At 37.4% G+C, this 16451-nt stretch overlaps 2 long non-coding RNA genes across 5 annotated transcripts in view; one reads left to right on the top strand and one right to left on the bottom strand.

Annotated features, from left to right (window-relative positions):
- Positions 1-16451, top strand: part of LOC143665305 (uncharacterized) — a 121677-nt gene that overhangs the window by 46053 nt on the left and 59173 nt on the right. The window lies entirely within an intron of this gene.
- LOC143665303 (uncharacterized) overlaps positions 41-16451 on the bottom strand; it is a 64346-nt gene continuing 47935 nt past the window's right edge. For 2 of the 4 annotated variants that reach the window (XR_013166849.1, XR_013166847.1), the window contains 3 exons: positions 2139-2200; positions 786-808; positions 41-282 (listed from right to left, as the gene is read on the bottom strand). This is a non-coding gene — a long non-coding RNA (uncharacterized LOC143665303). Of the gene's footprint in view, positions 283-587; positions 809-2138; positions 2201-16451 lie in introns of all 4 variants that reach the window. The other 2 variants (XR_013166850.1, XR_013166848.1) reach the window with 2 other exon arrangements.

The following is a 16451-nucleotide window of genomic DNA, read 5'->3' as shown; positions in this document are numbered from 1 at the left end:
AACACATTGTAAAAAACAGATTTCCAATCATTTTGACCAAGTGAATATACTTTCATTTCAAATACGGCAAATTATATCTGTTAAAGTTTCTCTGGAGAAAGTCGGTTTGCTGTGTGCAGCTCCAAATTGGTGCCAGTTGAATTAAAACAGAAGTCATTGTATCTGCCATGTAGGAAAGTCAGCACTCCCTGGACAACCAGTGTAACTGGAGAAACTGTCAGTTGATCAATCTGGCTAGGTTTAACATCCACAAACAACTGTTTGGATTTGCTTTTTCTGTCCCTGGTGACAAGGAAACATGAGGTTAAAAATTGATTGCCTTTTCCTGTACAAGCTCATGAAAGCATGCTATAATTGTGAATAAATACCAATGTCATCATTTCCAAAACTTATTTCAGTGCTGGATATTATAGCTTGGGTCACTCTAAAATATTCAAAGGGGATAAAATCCAGGGTATGTTATGAAAGCTTGCAATCTTGCAAATGTAAAACTGGGAGACGTTTTAAGGTAGATGACAAGTTAATGTTATCCCAAGGGCAGAGTTCAATGCCAGTACATAGAGCATTCTTTGGAATTAATGCTGTACCTTGTGATGTGAGGATTTAAGAGATGCTGTGCATCGTGGATATCAATTATTTACCATGTTTGTTGAGAAAATTACTTCAAGCTGAGGTCAATCACTGCCTCCACAGCTCCCGAAGGCCAACAGTTGAGCCTACATTATGCTTACATGATAGTACACTTCTAAGAAGTAGTGTTGTATGGTGGTGCAACGGTGACCCACCTGCCATTCCAGAGACCCGGTGCCTGCCCATGTAAGAAAAAAAAAAAGTAATGCTGTAACTATTTCATAGATAATAATGGAAATTAGGCCTGGAAAGCTAGATCAATCAAATTATTGAGCTTAATTTTTACCCTATAAGTAATACCATGAAAGGGAAGAGAATTATGTTTTATTTTTATTGAGAGTGGAGTTTTTGGAAGATATCTTTCAGTGGTTCTCATGTTTTGTTTTGTTTTGTTTTGTTTTGTTTTGTTTTGTTTTGTTTTGTTTTGTTTTCGATGAAATGCCATTGAAGAAACATTCATTGAATGTCTATTGTAGAAAAGAGAATCACATTGAGTGTATAGAAATAAATTAATTTATTCCTGTCCCTTAAAGGCTTTAGAAACTAAGCAGGGATGGAAACATAAAAGAAAATCATAATAAAAGACAAAGAATAAGAAGTACACTAAATATGAAGCTAAGTAAATTTTAAAAACTGAGAGATGATTCACACCAGGACCGAATGGGAGGGAAAAAACAAAAATTATGGTGAATTTGCACAATCTGATTTGGACTCAAGGCAGAGATCAAAATTAGGAAAAATACACATATAAGTTTTGAAAAAGTCTACCAAAGATGATTTAGAGGAATTATAAATTATAATTGAGGGAGAACATTACTGTAGTTAAAAGTGATTCTATAAGCTTAAGCTATTGACAGAAAATTAAGTATAGAAATATTAGTTAACCGACTGATACAGTGGTTTCAAATTTCCAAATTAAAGTAAAGAAAATATACACACATGTCCACACACATTATGGGCATTTAAATCTAAACCACTTCCTAACCATAAAAAGTAAATAAATGCATTTACACATGCACTTACAAGCTGGTATGATATATAATGTAAAAAGCTTTATCTTAAGCAAGTCACAGCCTCTAGTATCTTACAGGCTTTTCTTTATACTAAACTTCTGGACTTCTTCAAAGTTTATGAAAGGGCCAATGTATCTGTTGAGAGAATTGCTTGTTTCATATTCCGTAAACTTGAATTGGATTTAATCACCACTTCATATATAACACATCCGTATCCCCTTCACCCCCCCACCACACTCACACGCGCACACACACACACACACACACACTCTAAATTTAATTAAAATAACTGAAATGAAACTAGAGATAATTTGTTTTTTAAATAGACTGCCACATGCTCCATTTACATAAAACCCATTAGTTTGCATTAAATACAAATTAGCTGCTGATATGAATTAAATCACATATAAATAGTTCAGAATAGCCGCAGAACCAGGCGTTTTAATTAATATAACTGTTAACCAGATTTATTTAGAAGGTAATCAAGACACTTACTCATTTATTCATCAGTACAATAGGCCAGGCAACAGTGGCTGTCCTAGAACACTGCATCATTTCTGTAGAAATACAAATCCAGAAGAAACATTGATTAGAATCTCTAACTTCAAAGTATGCAAATTATCAAAACATGACAGTTAGGGAATTACGGCATCTTGGTGAAAAAATGCAAAGTTCCCTCTAATAATCTAAATAATTAACTCATATTTAAATGGTTTACTGATCACTTGATTTATTAGGTTTTTTCCCCCTCCCATTCTTAGTCATGGTTTAATTTAAAGCAAGTTTTTAAATATATGAAATAGTTTTCCTTTGTTACCATTCTTATTTCGACCATTTCATGCATGACTTATAAAATAGAAAGTTTTGGTTGCTTTACTAGAAAAAGGATGGGTGGAGGACTTAAGTATTTCACAGTTAATAATAACTTTCTAGGCTAATTCGAATTCAGAGTTTAGAAAGAGAGTGTGTGTTGGCCCAGACTCTTTTTGTTACAAATAATTGAACCTCAAAGCGACTTACTACAGTGTAGATTCGCATATATAGGTGTGCATAAATGAAAACCCATGTGTTATCTTCGGTCACAATTGGATTTAGCGCTCGAATGATGTCCTTGGAGGGGCACGTACGGCTGTCTCCAGGTCTGAGCAATGCCTTTTTCTACAGCTTCCGTTCTCTGGCAGACTCCACTTTTTAAGTGGAAAGATGACTGCCAGCGGTTACAGGCTTAATACCAATCTGTCAGCATCCCAACACTTTCTCAGTAATTGAATGAATGCCTCCCAAGTAAAGTTTTATCTGCCTAGATCATGTACACTTTTGCCTATGATAATCACTGTGGAAAAGAGAACAGAACACTCTAACTGGCCTGAGTTGTGAAAAGGGTCATTCCTACATGAATCATATTAATTCCTATGAGAGAGAAGGTGTGAAATGTTTTGATAAAGTAGAAAGTTTGGGTCACGTTAATAGAAAAAGGACGGATGGAGGAGTGTTGACGATGTGAATGCAGAAAGGAAAAGCTATCCATTGCAGTATTGCAGTCCTTGCTTTGGTGCTAAACTGTCAGTCTTCTTCAGTCACCTCATTTAGGCACTGATTTATCAATCAGTAAAAAATCCAAAGTATGCAGTCAATATTCATGTGCAAAAATCCCTGATGCAAGCAACCACAGAAGTTGTAAAGGGCAGCCATGGATATTCAGCAAGTAAAGTACCAATATAGAAAGGGCTTCATGAGCCTTAAATCATGCTGTTGTGCGTAACATGTTAAAATATGAATGCTACATTATGTACGCGATTCCTACTGAAGGTTAGGGGTGATTAATGACACAGGTTTAATTGAGTGTAACAAAAAGTCCTGGGTATTTGTAAAAGAAAAATACCATTTAGGTCATAATATTCACTTCTGAACAACAACAACAACAAAAAAAAACAGCGTCACATTCTAGCTGAAAAACACAAAGAATTGCTTAGATTTTTGCCCACTTCATTAACACTACTTTATCCCATTGTATCTGTGTCTCACAATCCTAGCTGTTATACAATGTGTGATAAATGTTGCGACTTAAAAGCACAATGCTCTTAACCTTTAATGAGCCATGGATTTCTTTGGTAATTTTACAAGGTCTGTAGATCCCATGAATCTCTCCTCAAAGTATTTTTTTAATTAAAAAACAATTATAGACTAAAAGGGAAATAAAAAATATCAAATAGTTATCAAAATGTTTGATATTGCAATATAGCAATATATGTTGCTCTATTAAACATTTAATAAAAAGCAGTATCATTGGAATATAATAGTTGATTTTGAAATTCTACAACAACTCTAATATGGTATGTAAAGATCTAGTGTTTCGCCTGGATAATATGTCACAAGAACTATTAATACTCATGTGGTTTGTGGCCTGTAGTCACAATTGAAAGAAATGTAAATTTCATTTCAAGGTTGCTGAAAATAAAAATGAAAATTTTCCCATCCTCATCCATGGACTTCAGCCAGAGGACATTTGGTGATGACTTTAGAAAAAGAGCTTCAAAATCACTGTAATAAGGCATCTTACCCATCAGATCTTGGACCCTTATTGTAGTTTTCTTATTCACCTCTAGTTAATTTCCTGCCTTATTTTCATAGGAGCAATTCCAAATTTTATTACCCATTTCTATCCCAGTCTTTCTTTTGCATGACTAACTTCACCTCTTATATTACTTAGAAAAAGAAAGCAACTGGCCAATAGATTTTTTTCCTTTATACCCTATGCCAGTTTAACTCTATTATGTACTCCAGAGAAGTCATGTCTTAATCCTGATCTAGGCTTGTGGGGGCAGCTATTTCTTTTCATCCTGATTCAATATCTTAGGGTGGAAACTTTTGAATTAATTATCTCCATGGCAATGTGCCATACCCAATTGCGGGTGTGACTTTTTGATTAGATGGAAATGTGACTTCATCCCTTCAAGGTGGGTCTTAATTAGTTTACTACAGTCTTTAAAAGGGGAAACATTTTGGAGAAACCTCAGAAATGACAGAGCCGATGGAGATTCTTGGAGAACAATTGCTTCAGAACTGATAAAGCCAACATGAGACCCAGTCCTTTGGAAATGTAGGACCCGGCAGACATCGCCAAGTGCCTTCCCTTGAGATGCTAAGGAAGCCAGAACCCAGAGTTGTGTCCCAGAGGAACTAAGTGAAGGTCCACAGATGCCATGTGAGGAAGCCCCACAGGAAGCAGAGGTTGAAAGCAATGGCGCCCAGGAGCAAGAGACCAGCAGAAGACTTCCGAGCTCACAGAAGTGTTCCTGATTGCATCAGCCTTTCTTGAGTAAAGGTAACCTCCTACTGGTGCCTTACTTTGGATATTTTCTCAGCACTAGAACTGTAGACTTATAACTTATTAAATCCCCTTTGTAAAAACTTTTCCTTTCTGGTATATTGCATTCTGGCAGCCTAACAAACTAATACATACACTAAAATATTTTTGAGTCTTTTTCATTTTACCTTTTTACTTAGAGTCCTACAGATTACAGAAAACCTATCCCTGCCAGTTAATTGGGGCCTTATTGATAGAAACCAAAGAGTAAAAAGAAAAGAAACCATTCTAGCAGTCCTAAGGCCTCTCAAGGAAAGAAAGATGCTATTAAGGATAAATGGAAATGCTAGTTTTCTGTTCCTTGCTTGAAACCCAGGTGGCAAGTGTGCAGAGCCTTACCTTCTCCCATTAAAGGTAATATATGTTACCCCTAGGTGTGGAGCTGTGATAATTTATGCAAAGATAGAAGATGAGAACTATGGCAGAGTCCACTCTAATAAGCACCATACAGATGAAAAAAGAAGAAAGGATATGGTGGGATCTCATAAAGGAGCTGGGGCTCTATCTCTCAACATCAAGCTTTTCTTAGGGAGTTCTACCATATGGCACAGTCTAACCCAGGAGTATTTCTCCCTGCCTCATGTCTCTATGAGCAACATTATCCCAAATGGTCAAAGGAGGCTTATTTTCTCTTTTCTTTCCCTCTTTGTTTTTGTTTTTGTTTTTTTAAAGTATAGTGTTTATTTCATCATGAAAGAGAATGGATTTGCTTTATAAGCATTTCTTCTGAGATAAGTATTCCCCAAGCAAAAAGCCTAGGCTCCTTTGTGACCTTTCTTTCCCCTGTAGTAGAAAGGAATTGAACAAGGTGGTTCCATGTTCTGGATAATGATTTCAACCTGACCACATGGGTTTTTTATGACCTGATTTCTCTGATCCTAAACACAGAGACTTTTAAGAAGTTCTCATAATTTGTAAAACTTCTGGCCAAAGATGACTCTTATGAATAATGGGTTTTGCTGAAGAAATTAGTCACAGAGAAAAGTTTAACCAATTAGGAGAATTTGCTTTAACTTCTGTTCAAAGATCTATTGCACTTAAGTATTTGACTCTAGTACAGAAAAGAGATTATATGAAGGTTTTATCATATTTGTGTAGAAACACCGAGTAATAAATCTCATGCTTATTTAATTCAAGTTGACACCACCTGTTAGCCTTTGGATACTTGAGGTTTAGCCTTTTCACAAGCGAGCGTTCACTGGTCACTACTCCAGAGTTCCACAGTTATGGTGGCTCATATATTCTCTACCTTTGCTTCTGCTGCTCCTGTCTCTATCTAATAACCTCATCTACCTCCTTTTTTTTTTCTATTTCATGGGTCTTGCTTACTTATAGCTCTATCATCTTCCAGATTTTAATGTCTTCTGGCTTCTAGTTACATGGATCCTGCTGGTTCCTGCCTCTATCTAATAACCTTATCTACCTCCTTTTTTTTTCTATTTCATGGGTCTTGCTTACTTATAGCTCTATCATCTTCCAGATTTTAATGTCTTCTGGCTTCTAGTTACATGGATCCTGCTGGTTCATGGCTTCAGTGTACTTTCTATTTTTACTATAGCTCTCAACTTGTGTGTCACTCCACCATTGCCAGTTGTTACTTCTGTCTTTATATTGACATTCAGACATGCTAAGAAATGTTGTGTTCGGTCAGTCACACTTAATTTAAGAAGTGCTTGCTTGTTAGAACCCCAGAGTCAGACTTTCTCATAAACTTCTGCCCTAAGATGGTGTTGGAATCAAATCCTCATCAGATCATCAATTGCCAGAGTGGTGGGGTAATGTGGCACAAAGCTTGGCAACCAGAGCATAAGAAGCTTTGAGAAGAGAAGAAGTAGGGAGGCAGGCCCTGGATATGTCTACCTTCCCTCTTGCTTGGCCAGACAAAGGATGCTTTGCCTTCCCAAAGCTAACATTTTTCCCCTATGCTTAACTTTAAGGAGTTTGTCTTCACAGCATTCATTTTCTATTGAAATTTAAAAGGCTGAATTTCCAGATGGATTCCTTACATGGCCTCTTCTAAGGACACACATCACTTGCTCTGCTGTTTTCACATTGGTTCTTTTAATATTGATATTGAGCCACCCTGATAAGAAAATGTAGGAGCTTTGGATACTGATCAGATTAAGAATAAAATTGGCAATTTGTTTTGATTGTTGGTTTGTGTATGTTTTTCATCTCAAACAGTTATTCTTATCTTACATCAAGTTCCCCTAAATATTTCACCTTGATGTTGTGCTGCTGGGTGTTCAGAGAATATGTATAGACTGAAACCCAGTAGAACTGACAGCTATGTCTTCGTCATCATTTTTCTCTCCCATCTAGTATTGCATCTGATACCTGGAATAAATATTCGATGAATGAAACTAAGTTTAAGCAAAATGAATTAGGATGGAAATCTCTGGCAGTAAAACAACACAGCCAAATGCAAATAACTTGACTGCCTGAAGTTTAGGATTATCCAACTAAGTAAGATATCCATTTAGTTATATATCTTTGCCTTGCCAGAGATGGAATTGCATATTCACCTGTCCATACAGGTGTGTGTTTGCATATATTTTGGTGAAAATATCATAAGCCTTTGCACATTCATCTAAACCATCTCAACTATCCATGAAAAGTACAATGGAAATAAAATTGGTATAAAAATGGAAGCATTATTTTCTAACACTGAAGTAAATTCTACTTGTAAATTTTAGTTTTAGACACAAATGAGGGAAATTTAATTATAGATCTATTTATATGCATACATATATAAAAATGAAAGGATTAGACATACTAAAGGACATGGAAATAAGCTGGGTGTAGGAAAATAAATGAGTTGATTCTTTTTTATCCTCACATAATGCTAGAGTACCAGTTTTCAATGTGTGTAAGCATTAGTTAGCTGGGCATTGTATCAATAAGGAGATAGACACAGGAGGCAGAGCTGAGAAAACTCAATCTCTTCACAGCCAACTGACCTTATAAGTCAGAAGGAAATTGGTCCAGTTACATAAAACATTGGCAGAGCATGTAATAACTGAAGTGGCACTAATACTGAAATACAGCAAATGCTCCAAGTCCTTTTAATATCGAAAAGAGATCAAGCTTCCAGATGTTTCCACTGATTCATAAATAATTGACTACTGTTACAGTTACATTGCATCATAATGAAGTTAGAATATGTAGATAACATTAGTTGGGGTAGTATGAAAACGTTCAACCAATACTCAAGAAAAATTTTAAATTAGCTTAAAAATAGTTTTTCTAATAATACTCATAACACAATTTTACACCAATTTATCTTTCTGGTCAATATGGTATTTAGATAGCAAAGCTTTTCAAGTCATAATGTTAAATAAGTGCAAAACTGCAAATCAGACCTTATAGATTGGCTCTGCACATTGCAATTCATACTGAAAATGTTTGTCCTGTTAGCAATACCTATAAAACCTACTATAATATGTCCCTCTATCTCAATCTGAGGTTCACATTTATTTACTGGGTGCTTTCCTTTTTTAAAACCTGACTGTTTTCAAAAGGTCTCTGGAGACAACAAACATTTTTCAATGAACTACTTGCTGTTGCCTTCTTTTTTTTTTTAATTTGTACTTCACCAAACATCTCTGCCCTAGTATATAACTATCACACCTCTGACCAAACCCACTTCTCTGGGAAAAACCTTAATTAGCATTTTGATATTTTTTTAGTAAATACAGTAAAGATTGATAGTGTTGACTAGATGGCTATTTTTTATTGGGTGTTAAGGAAAACCTTCATTATTGTGGAGGTATTTAAGCTGCCATGTGAATGATAAAATGAACCATATAAGAATAAGGAGGAAGCAAGCAGAGGGGCCCAAAACAAGAGTAAGTTTGGCAAGGTTGAGGAACAGACAGGAAATCAGTGTGGCTTGAAAGTACTGGGGAAGTGTCATAGTGGAGGGAAATTGGAATGGGGCATGAAATAGGAGACCACAAAGAGTATGGAAAAACAGGTAAGACATCTGAAATGCACTGTATATATGATGGGGGGAAAATTAAATTTTAAGCAGAGGGATGATATGAAATCATTTATGTTTTGAAAAGATCATTTTGGCTGCTGAGTGGAGAATGAAGTGTCTGTGCAAAAGCAGAAGGTGAGGCAACTAGATACCAAACTATAGAAATTCAAGGTAGAGTTGAAGATTACTTGGACTAATAAGATATGAAAACGGAGAGAATCAGATGGATTTGGGTTTTGTATAGGATGGTGCCAACCAGATTTACTGATGGATTAAATGTAGGTGAAAGAGAAAAAGAGTGACTAAAGATGGCTAAATATAATATTTGACTGGAGCAAATGACAGGATAATGATAGTCTTTTCCAACACAGGAAAAACCTAGATAAACACTATGTTGGTTTGAAAGGATTTATGTACCCTAGAAAAGCCAGGTTTTAATCCTAATCAGTTTTATGGGAGCAATGGTTTCTTCTAATCCCCACTCAGCACTAGAGCTTGGAAGCTTGATTATATTATCTCCACAGAGACATGACTCAATCAACTGTGAATATTGAATTTGTTTAAATGGAGACGGGTCTCCACCCATTCTAAGTGGCTCTTGCTTAGTTTATTGGAATCTTATAAAAGAGGAAGTAGTTTGGAGAAAGCTTCTGAACCACCACAGAACCACAAAGCAGAGTCCAACAACCAGTGACTTTTGTAGATGAAGCAATAAAATGCCTCCTGAGGAGCTTCATGAAATAAAAGGACTGGAGAGGAAGCCAGCAGATGCTGCCATGTTCACCATATGCTCTTCCAGCTGAGAGAGAAACCCTGAACATCATCAACCTTCTTGAACCAAGGTATCTTTTCCTGGATGCCTTAGATTAGACATTCCTATAGACTTGTTTAAAGTGGGACATTTTCTCGCCTAGAACTGTAAACTAGCAACTTATTAAATTCCCTTTTTAAAAGCCACTCCATTTCTGGTATATTGCATTCTGGAAGCTAGCAAACTAAAGAAAACACAAACCAGGAGATCATTAAGACTAGAATCAGAAGCCTTTTTCAGAATGCTGAATAACAAGTTACAGGTGAATGCTCTACTTTCAATAAACTCTTCACTATCCAGCATTACATTCTGAATCCTTTCAATGAACACTCTATTCTATTCACACATATTCTCCCAGTTCTTATTTGTACATATTAGTCAGATCCTGAAGTTCCAGAAGCTATCAGTCTATTTCCTTTCATAGCAATAAGTATAACTCTCAGTATGGCTGTGCTATAGTATCTGACCCTGGTTATTTTCTTGAAGACAATGAGGAGTGAAAGGGCAAGTCCTGAGGATAATAAGGATCACCTTGTGTTTTCATTTGCAACTGCTGGAATGTGATATGCCCAAACTGGAATGACTTTCAGAAAGGGGAATTTAATAAGTTACCAGTTTACAGTTCTATGCTATAAAAATATCTAAACCAAGACATTTAGGGAAAGATATGTCAATTCAAGGAAGGCCAATGGGTCAGGAACACCTCTGTCAGCTGGGTAGTCACATGGCTGGCATCTGCTGGGTCCTCACTCCTGGGCTCTCTTGCTCTCAGCCTCTGTTCCTGTGGCGGTTCTTCACTTTGCTTCTCCAGAGCTGGGTTTCATCTCTTGGCTTCCCATGGCTTTCTCCAGGTTCTGGCTTGCTTAACATCTCATGGTGGCATCTGCTGGACACCAAGCATCTCCAAACATCTGGGTCTTTGTTTTCCAGTTGTTGGCATCTGTGTCAGCTCTGCTCTGAAGTTCCTGTTGATTTTCTCATTTCTCAGGTTTCTCAAAAATGTTTCCTTTTTGAAAAACTCTGGTAAACTAATGAAGACCCACCTGGAATGGACGGAGTCACACCTCCATCTAATCAAAAGGTACATATGAGGTTTTGGGAAGATAGTGGAATAGAAGAGGTTGAGTTCAACCCTGTTCCAAAGAACAGGTAGAGAAGTGACAAGAGAGGGATTCCAGGGCATAAGTGACCTTGGAGGGTCTTCTATACCTCATAGGGAGGCCCAAGTTGAAAAGGCAGAACAATTGAGATGCAGAGAACCGGAGACTGTTCATTTAGTACAAACAGCCTAATGGACCCTTTTCCAAACAGAGGCCTGGAGCCCTCAGGAGTGCATGGACAAGGGGACGGGAACAAGGAAGTAAGCCAAGCTGAGCTCCTTGAAAGCACTACCCTCACACACACCAACCCTTCCTCCACTCCTGCCTTATGATTCACTCCACACCCCACACAACAGAACCCTGTCACCCTCCCCCCACCATGCTCCAAGCACACTGGTCTTGACACCCCTCCCTGCATGTCCTCACCCTGCACCTTCACCCCACCCATGCACACAAGCACAAGCCCAACCTACATCCTCCATGCAAGCGCACAATCTCACCCTGCCCTTCCCAAGATCCGTGCACCATATCCAGCCCCTCAACCCCCATCTCTCCTTCCCTGCCCCAATAGGTGGGCACCTGCGCAGGCACTCACCTTCACACCTGCAACCAGCCCATGCAGACACAATCCCATCCCGCTTCCCTTGAACTTTGTGCATAGGCACACCAGGGGCCTGCACTCCAGACCCACACACAAACACAGACACATCCTCCCTGCTGGCACCCACTTATCTATGTACTGATCTCTTGACCCCTACACCCCATGCCCCTATCTTGCATATGTGCACACCCTTACCCTACTCTTTGCACAAATGCACTTCTCCCACACCTGGCAATTTCTCTCATGTACATCTGTGTCACATGGCCCTGCCCTGCACAGATATGCACCCCTGCCCAACACTCCTGCACCAGCACACCTGTACCAGGGTCCCACCCGCCCAACACACACCCTTGACACACATCCCGCAACTCCCAAGACCTTTGCCCTGCCCCTACACAATTGCACATCTGCATCCTGACACCCCCCCAGACCCTTATATTTTGCAAAGACACACCCACACCCTGCCCTCCCTGTGCCCAACTTCTGTACCTAGTACTCCACCCTGACACCCACAACCCATATACTTCATGCACTCCCCCTTATCCCACCCACATACCAGCCTCAGCACATCCACTGAATCCCCCCATCTCCTCCCCCATGCTGCACCCTGTTTCTGTGCTCCAGGTCCTGCCTAAGCTGCATCTCCCCTTCATACTTCCCCACATACCACATCTCCACCACTCTATTATCCATGCCCCATGCTCACAGGCATCATGGTAACATACCTGTCCTGTGCATATACCTACACTGCAACCTGTCACCACGCTGTTGTGCCCCGCCCCACACTTCCATCTCCTGCTCCACACCTGCCCTGCAAATACAAAGCTTTAGACTTCTAAAGTAAATCAACCTCCAAAATAACCCTTTCAAGATATTTACATACCAAAAGACAACAGAAGATCACTAAACATATGAAGATGCAGACAGATACAGTCCAGTTGAATGACTTAATTAAAACACTGGAGGAGCCATAGACTGCAAAGCAGCTAATCAAAAATGTTCATATAATTCTGCTAAACATAATCAGTGGGATGGTTAATGACATAAAGGAGATCAAGAAAACACTAAAGAGCATAAAGAAGAATTTGAAAGAATAAATAGAAAAATGGCAGATATCACAGAGATTAAAGATGCTGTAGGCCAAATAAAAAAATACACTAGAGACACACCACAGCAGATTTAAAGAGGCAGAAGAAAGAATAAGCGAACTAGAGGACAGGACAACTGATTTTGAATGCATAAAAGAGCAAATGACAAAAAAGATAAAGAAATTTGAATTGTACCTCAGGGAAATGATGGACAAAACAAAGCACACAAATATAAGAATCATCGGTGTCCCAGAAGGAGAAGAAAAGAGTAAAGGGCTAGGAAGGTTAGTGGAGAATATAATGGGGGAAAACCTCCCAACCTTTATAAAAGACATAAATTTTCAAATCAAAGAACCCAAACAAACTCTAAATAGAATAAATTCAAATAAGCCTTCCTTAAGACACATACTAATCAGTCTGTCAAACATTAAAGAGAAGCAGAAATTCCTGAAACTGACAAGAAGAAAACAATTTACTACATACAAGGGAAACCACGTAAGACTGAGTTTGGATTACACAACTCACACTATGAAAGTGAGAAAGCAGTGGTTTGACATATTTAAGATCTCAAAAGAGAAAAACTTCCAGCCAAGAATTCTGTAACCAGCCAAATTGTCCTTCAAAACTGGAGAGATTAAAATTTTCACAGACAAATAAAGGCTAAGAGACTATGTCAGAAAGAGACTGGCCTTATAAGAGACACTAAAAGAAGTACTGCGAGCTGGAAAAAAAAAAAACACAGGTGAGGGAGGTCTGGAGGAGGGTACAGAATTGTAAGAGTACCAGTATGGGTAACTTAAAGGATAAAAAGAGAAAGAGGGAAAAGAATATATAGCTCTGACAAACAAAATCTAAAGGAAAAGATGGTTGATTCAAGAAATGTCTTTGCAGTTATAACTTTGAATATTAATGGACTAAACTCACCAATTAAAAGACACAGGTTGGCAGACTGAATTAAAAAATATAACCCAACTATGTGCTGCTTAATAGAGATTCATCTTTAATGCAAGGATACAAATAGATTGAAAGTGAAAAGATGGAAACAGATGTTACACACAAGCTGTAATCAAACAAAAGCAGAAGTAGCTATACTAATATCATACAAAATAGACTTTAAATGTAAAGACACCATAAGAGACAAAGAAGGACACTACATATTAATAAAAGGGACAATTGAGCATGAAGAAATAATAATCAGAAATATCTATGCCTCCAATAAAACAGTTCCAAAGAACATGAGAAAGAAATTGGCAAAAGCAAAGGGAGTTATAGACATTTTGACATAATAGTAGGAGACTTCAATACACCCATCTCCTCTATGGATAGAACAACCACACAGAGGATCAACAAGGAAATAGATAACTTAACAATTTGATAAATGAATTAGACATAACCGACATATACAGGTCATTACACCCCAAAACACGAGGTTATGCACTCTTCTCTAGTGCTCATGGAACATTCTCCAGTATAGTATATGCTGGGGCACAGAATAGAACTTTATAAATTTTAAAACACTGAAATTATTCAAAGCACTTTCTCTGATCACAATGCATTTAAGCTGGCAATCAATAAGCACCAAAGAATGAAAGCTTTCACAAATATATGGAGATTAAATATCATACTCTTAAACAACCAATGGGTCAAAGAAGAAATTGCTAGAGAAATCAGTAGCTATCTGGAGATGAATGAAAATGAGAATACAATATATTAGAACATATGGGAAGCAGCAAAGGCTGTTCTGAGGAGGAAATGTATTGCCCTAAAAGCCTATATTAAAAAAAGGAGAGAATGGTGCAATGGTGGCTGAATCGCAGAATTCTTATCTGCCATGCCAGAAACTGGGTTCAATGCCCGGAGCCTGCCCAGACCGAAAAAAAAATAAAATGAGAAGAGCAAAAATGGAGGATTTAACTGCTCACCTGGAGGAACTCAAGAAAGAATAACAAATTAACCCAAAAGGAAATAGAAGAAGAGAAATGACAAAGATTAAAGCAGAGATAAATGAATGGGGGGACGAAAGAACAATACAAAGAATCAACAAAACCAAAAGTTGGTTCTTTGAGAAAATCGATAAAATTGATGGGCCACTAGCCATGCTGACAAAAAATATAAGAGAGAGAGGATGCAAATAAACATAATCAGAAGTGAGAAATGAGATGGGGATCATTACCACAGACCCTGAAGAGATTAAAAAAAATCCTAAGAGGATGCTCTGAACATTATCCTCCACAAAACAGACCTTAGATGAAATGGACAAATTTCTGGAAACATATGAACAAATTACTCATATGGACTCAAGAAGAAATAGAAGGTCTCAACAAACCAATCACGAGTAAAGAGATTCAATTAGTCATCAAAAATCTTCTTACAAAGAACAGCCCAGGGCTAGATGGCTTCACCACGGTACTTTATCAAGCATTCCAAAAAGAACTAAAGCAAATCTTGCTCAAACTTTTCAAAAAATTGAGGAAAAAGGAACACTACTTAATTCATTTTTATGAAGCTATCATCACCTTAATATCAAAACTTGGTAAAGATGCAACAAGGAAGGAAAACTACAGACCAATCTCCCTAATGAATACAGAAGCAAAAATTTGCAACATAATATTAGAAAATGGAATCCAACAGCATGTGAAAAGAATTGTACACCACAACCAAGTAAGATTTATACCAAGAATGCAAGAATGGTCCAACACAAGAAAATCATTTAATGTCAGCATATTAACAAATTGAAAAAGAAAAATCATGTGATCATCTCAATTAATACTGAAAAATCATTAGACAAATTTCAACATCATTTTCTGATAAAAACACTTCAAAAAGTAGGAGTCAAAGGTAACTTCCTTAATATGATAAAGGGCATATATGAGAAACTCACAGCCAGCATCATACTCAATGATGAGAGAATACAACCTTTCTCCCTAAGATCAGGAGCCAGCCAAGGATGCCAACTGTCATCACTATTATTCAACATTGTACTAGAAGTTCTAGCTAGAGCAATTAGGCAGGAAAAAGAAATAAAAGTCATCCAAATTGGAAAGGAAGAAGTAAAACTTTCCTTATTTGTAGATAGCATGATACTGTACTTGGAAAATCATGAGAATTCTACAACAAAGTCACCTGATCTAATAAATAAATTCAGCAAGATGGCAGATTATAAAATTAATGTGTAAAAATTAGTAATGTTTCAATATACAACTAATGACCAAATCGGGGAATCGATTAAGGAAAAAAATTTCATTCAAAATAGTAACTAAAAGAATCAAGCATCTAGGAATGAACTTAACTAAGGATGTAAAGGACTTGCACCCAAACAATTACATTAACATTGCTAAAAGAAATCAAAGACATTCCATACCCATGGATAGGAAGATTAAATACAGTTAAGATGTCAATTTCATCCAAATTGGTCTGTGGATTCAACATAATACCAACAAAAAATCCAACAACCTACTTGAAGACTTGGAAAAGCTAGCTACAAAATTCATCTGGAAAGGAAAGGGTCCCCAAATAGCTAAAAGCATTCTAAAAAAGAACAAAGTGGGAAGATTAACACTCCTTGATTTTAAAACTTAATATAAAGCCACCATGGCCAAAACAGCATGGTACTGGCACAAAGACAGAAGTGTTGACCAACGGAATTTAATCAGGAGCACACAAACAGACCACTAAATCTATGGTAAACTGATCTTTAATAAGACTCCCAAATCCACTGAACTGGAACAAAATAGTCTTTTCAAAAATGGACATGGGAGAACTGGATAACAGTAGCCAAAAGAATGAAAGAGGACCCTTACCTTACACCCTATACAAAAGTTAACTCAAATGGGATCAAACACCTAAATATAAGAACCAG

Source organism: Tamandua tetradactyla, chromosome 21 (genome assembly GCF_023851605.1).
Source record: "Tamandua tetradactyla isolate mTamTet1 chromosome 21, mTamTet1.pri, whole genome shotgun sequence".
Classification (NCBI taxonomy): domain Eukaryota; kingdom Metazoa; phylum Chordata; class Mammalia; order Pilosa; family Myrmecophagidae; genus Tamandua; species Tamandua tetradactyla.
Note: the sequence above shows the minus strand (reverse complement) of the source record. Positions and strands in the feature narration are given on the sequence as shown.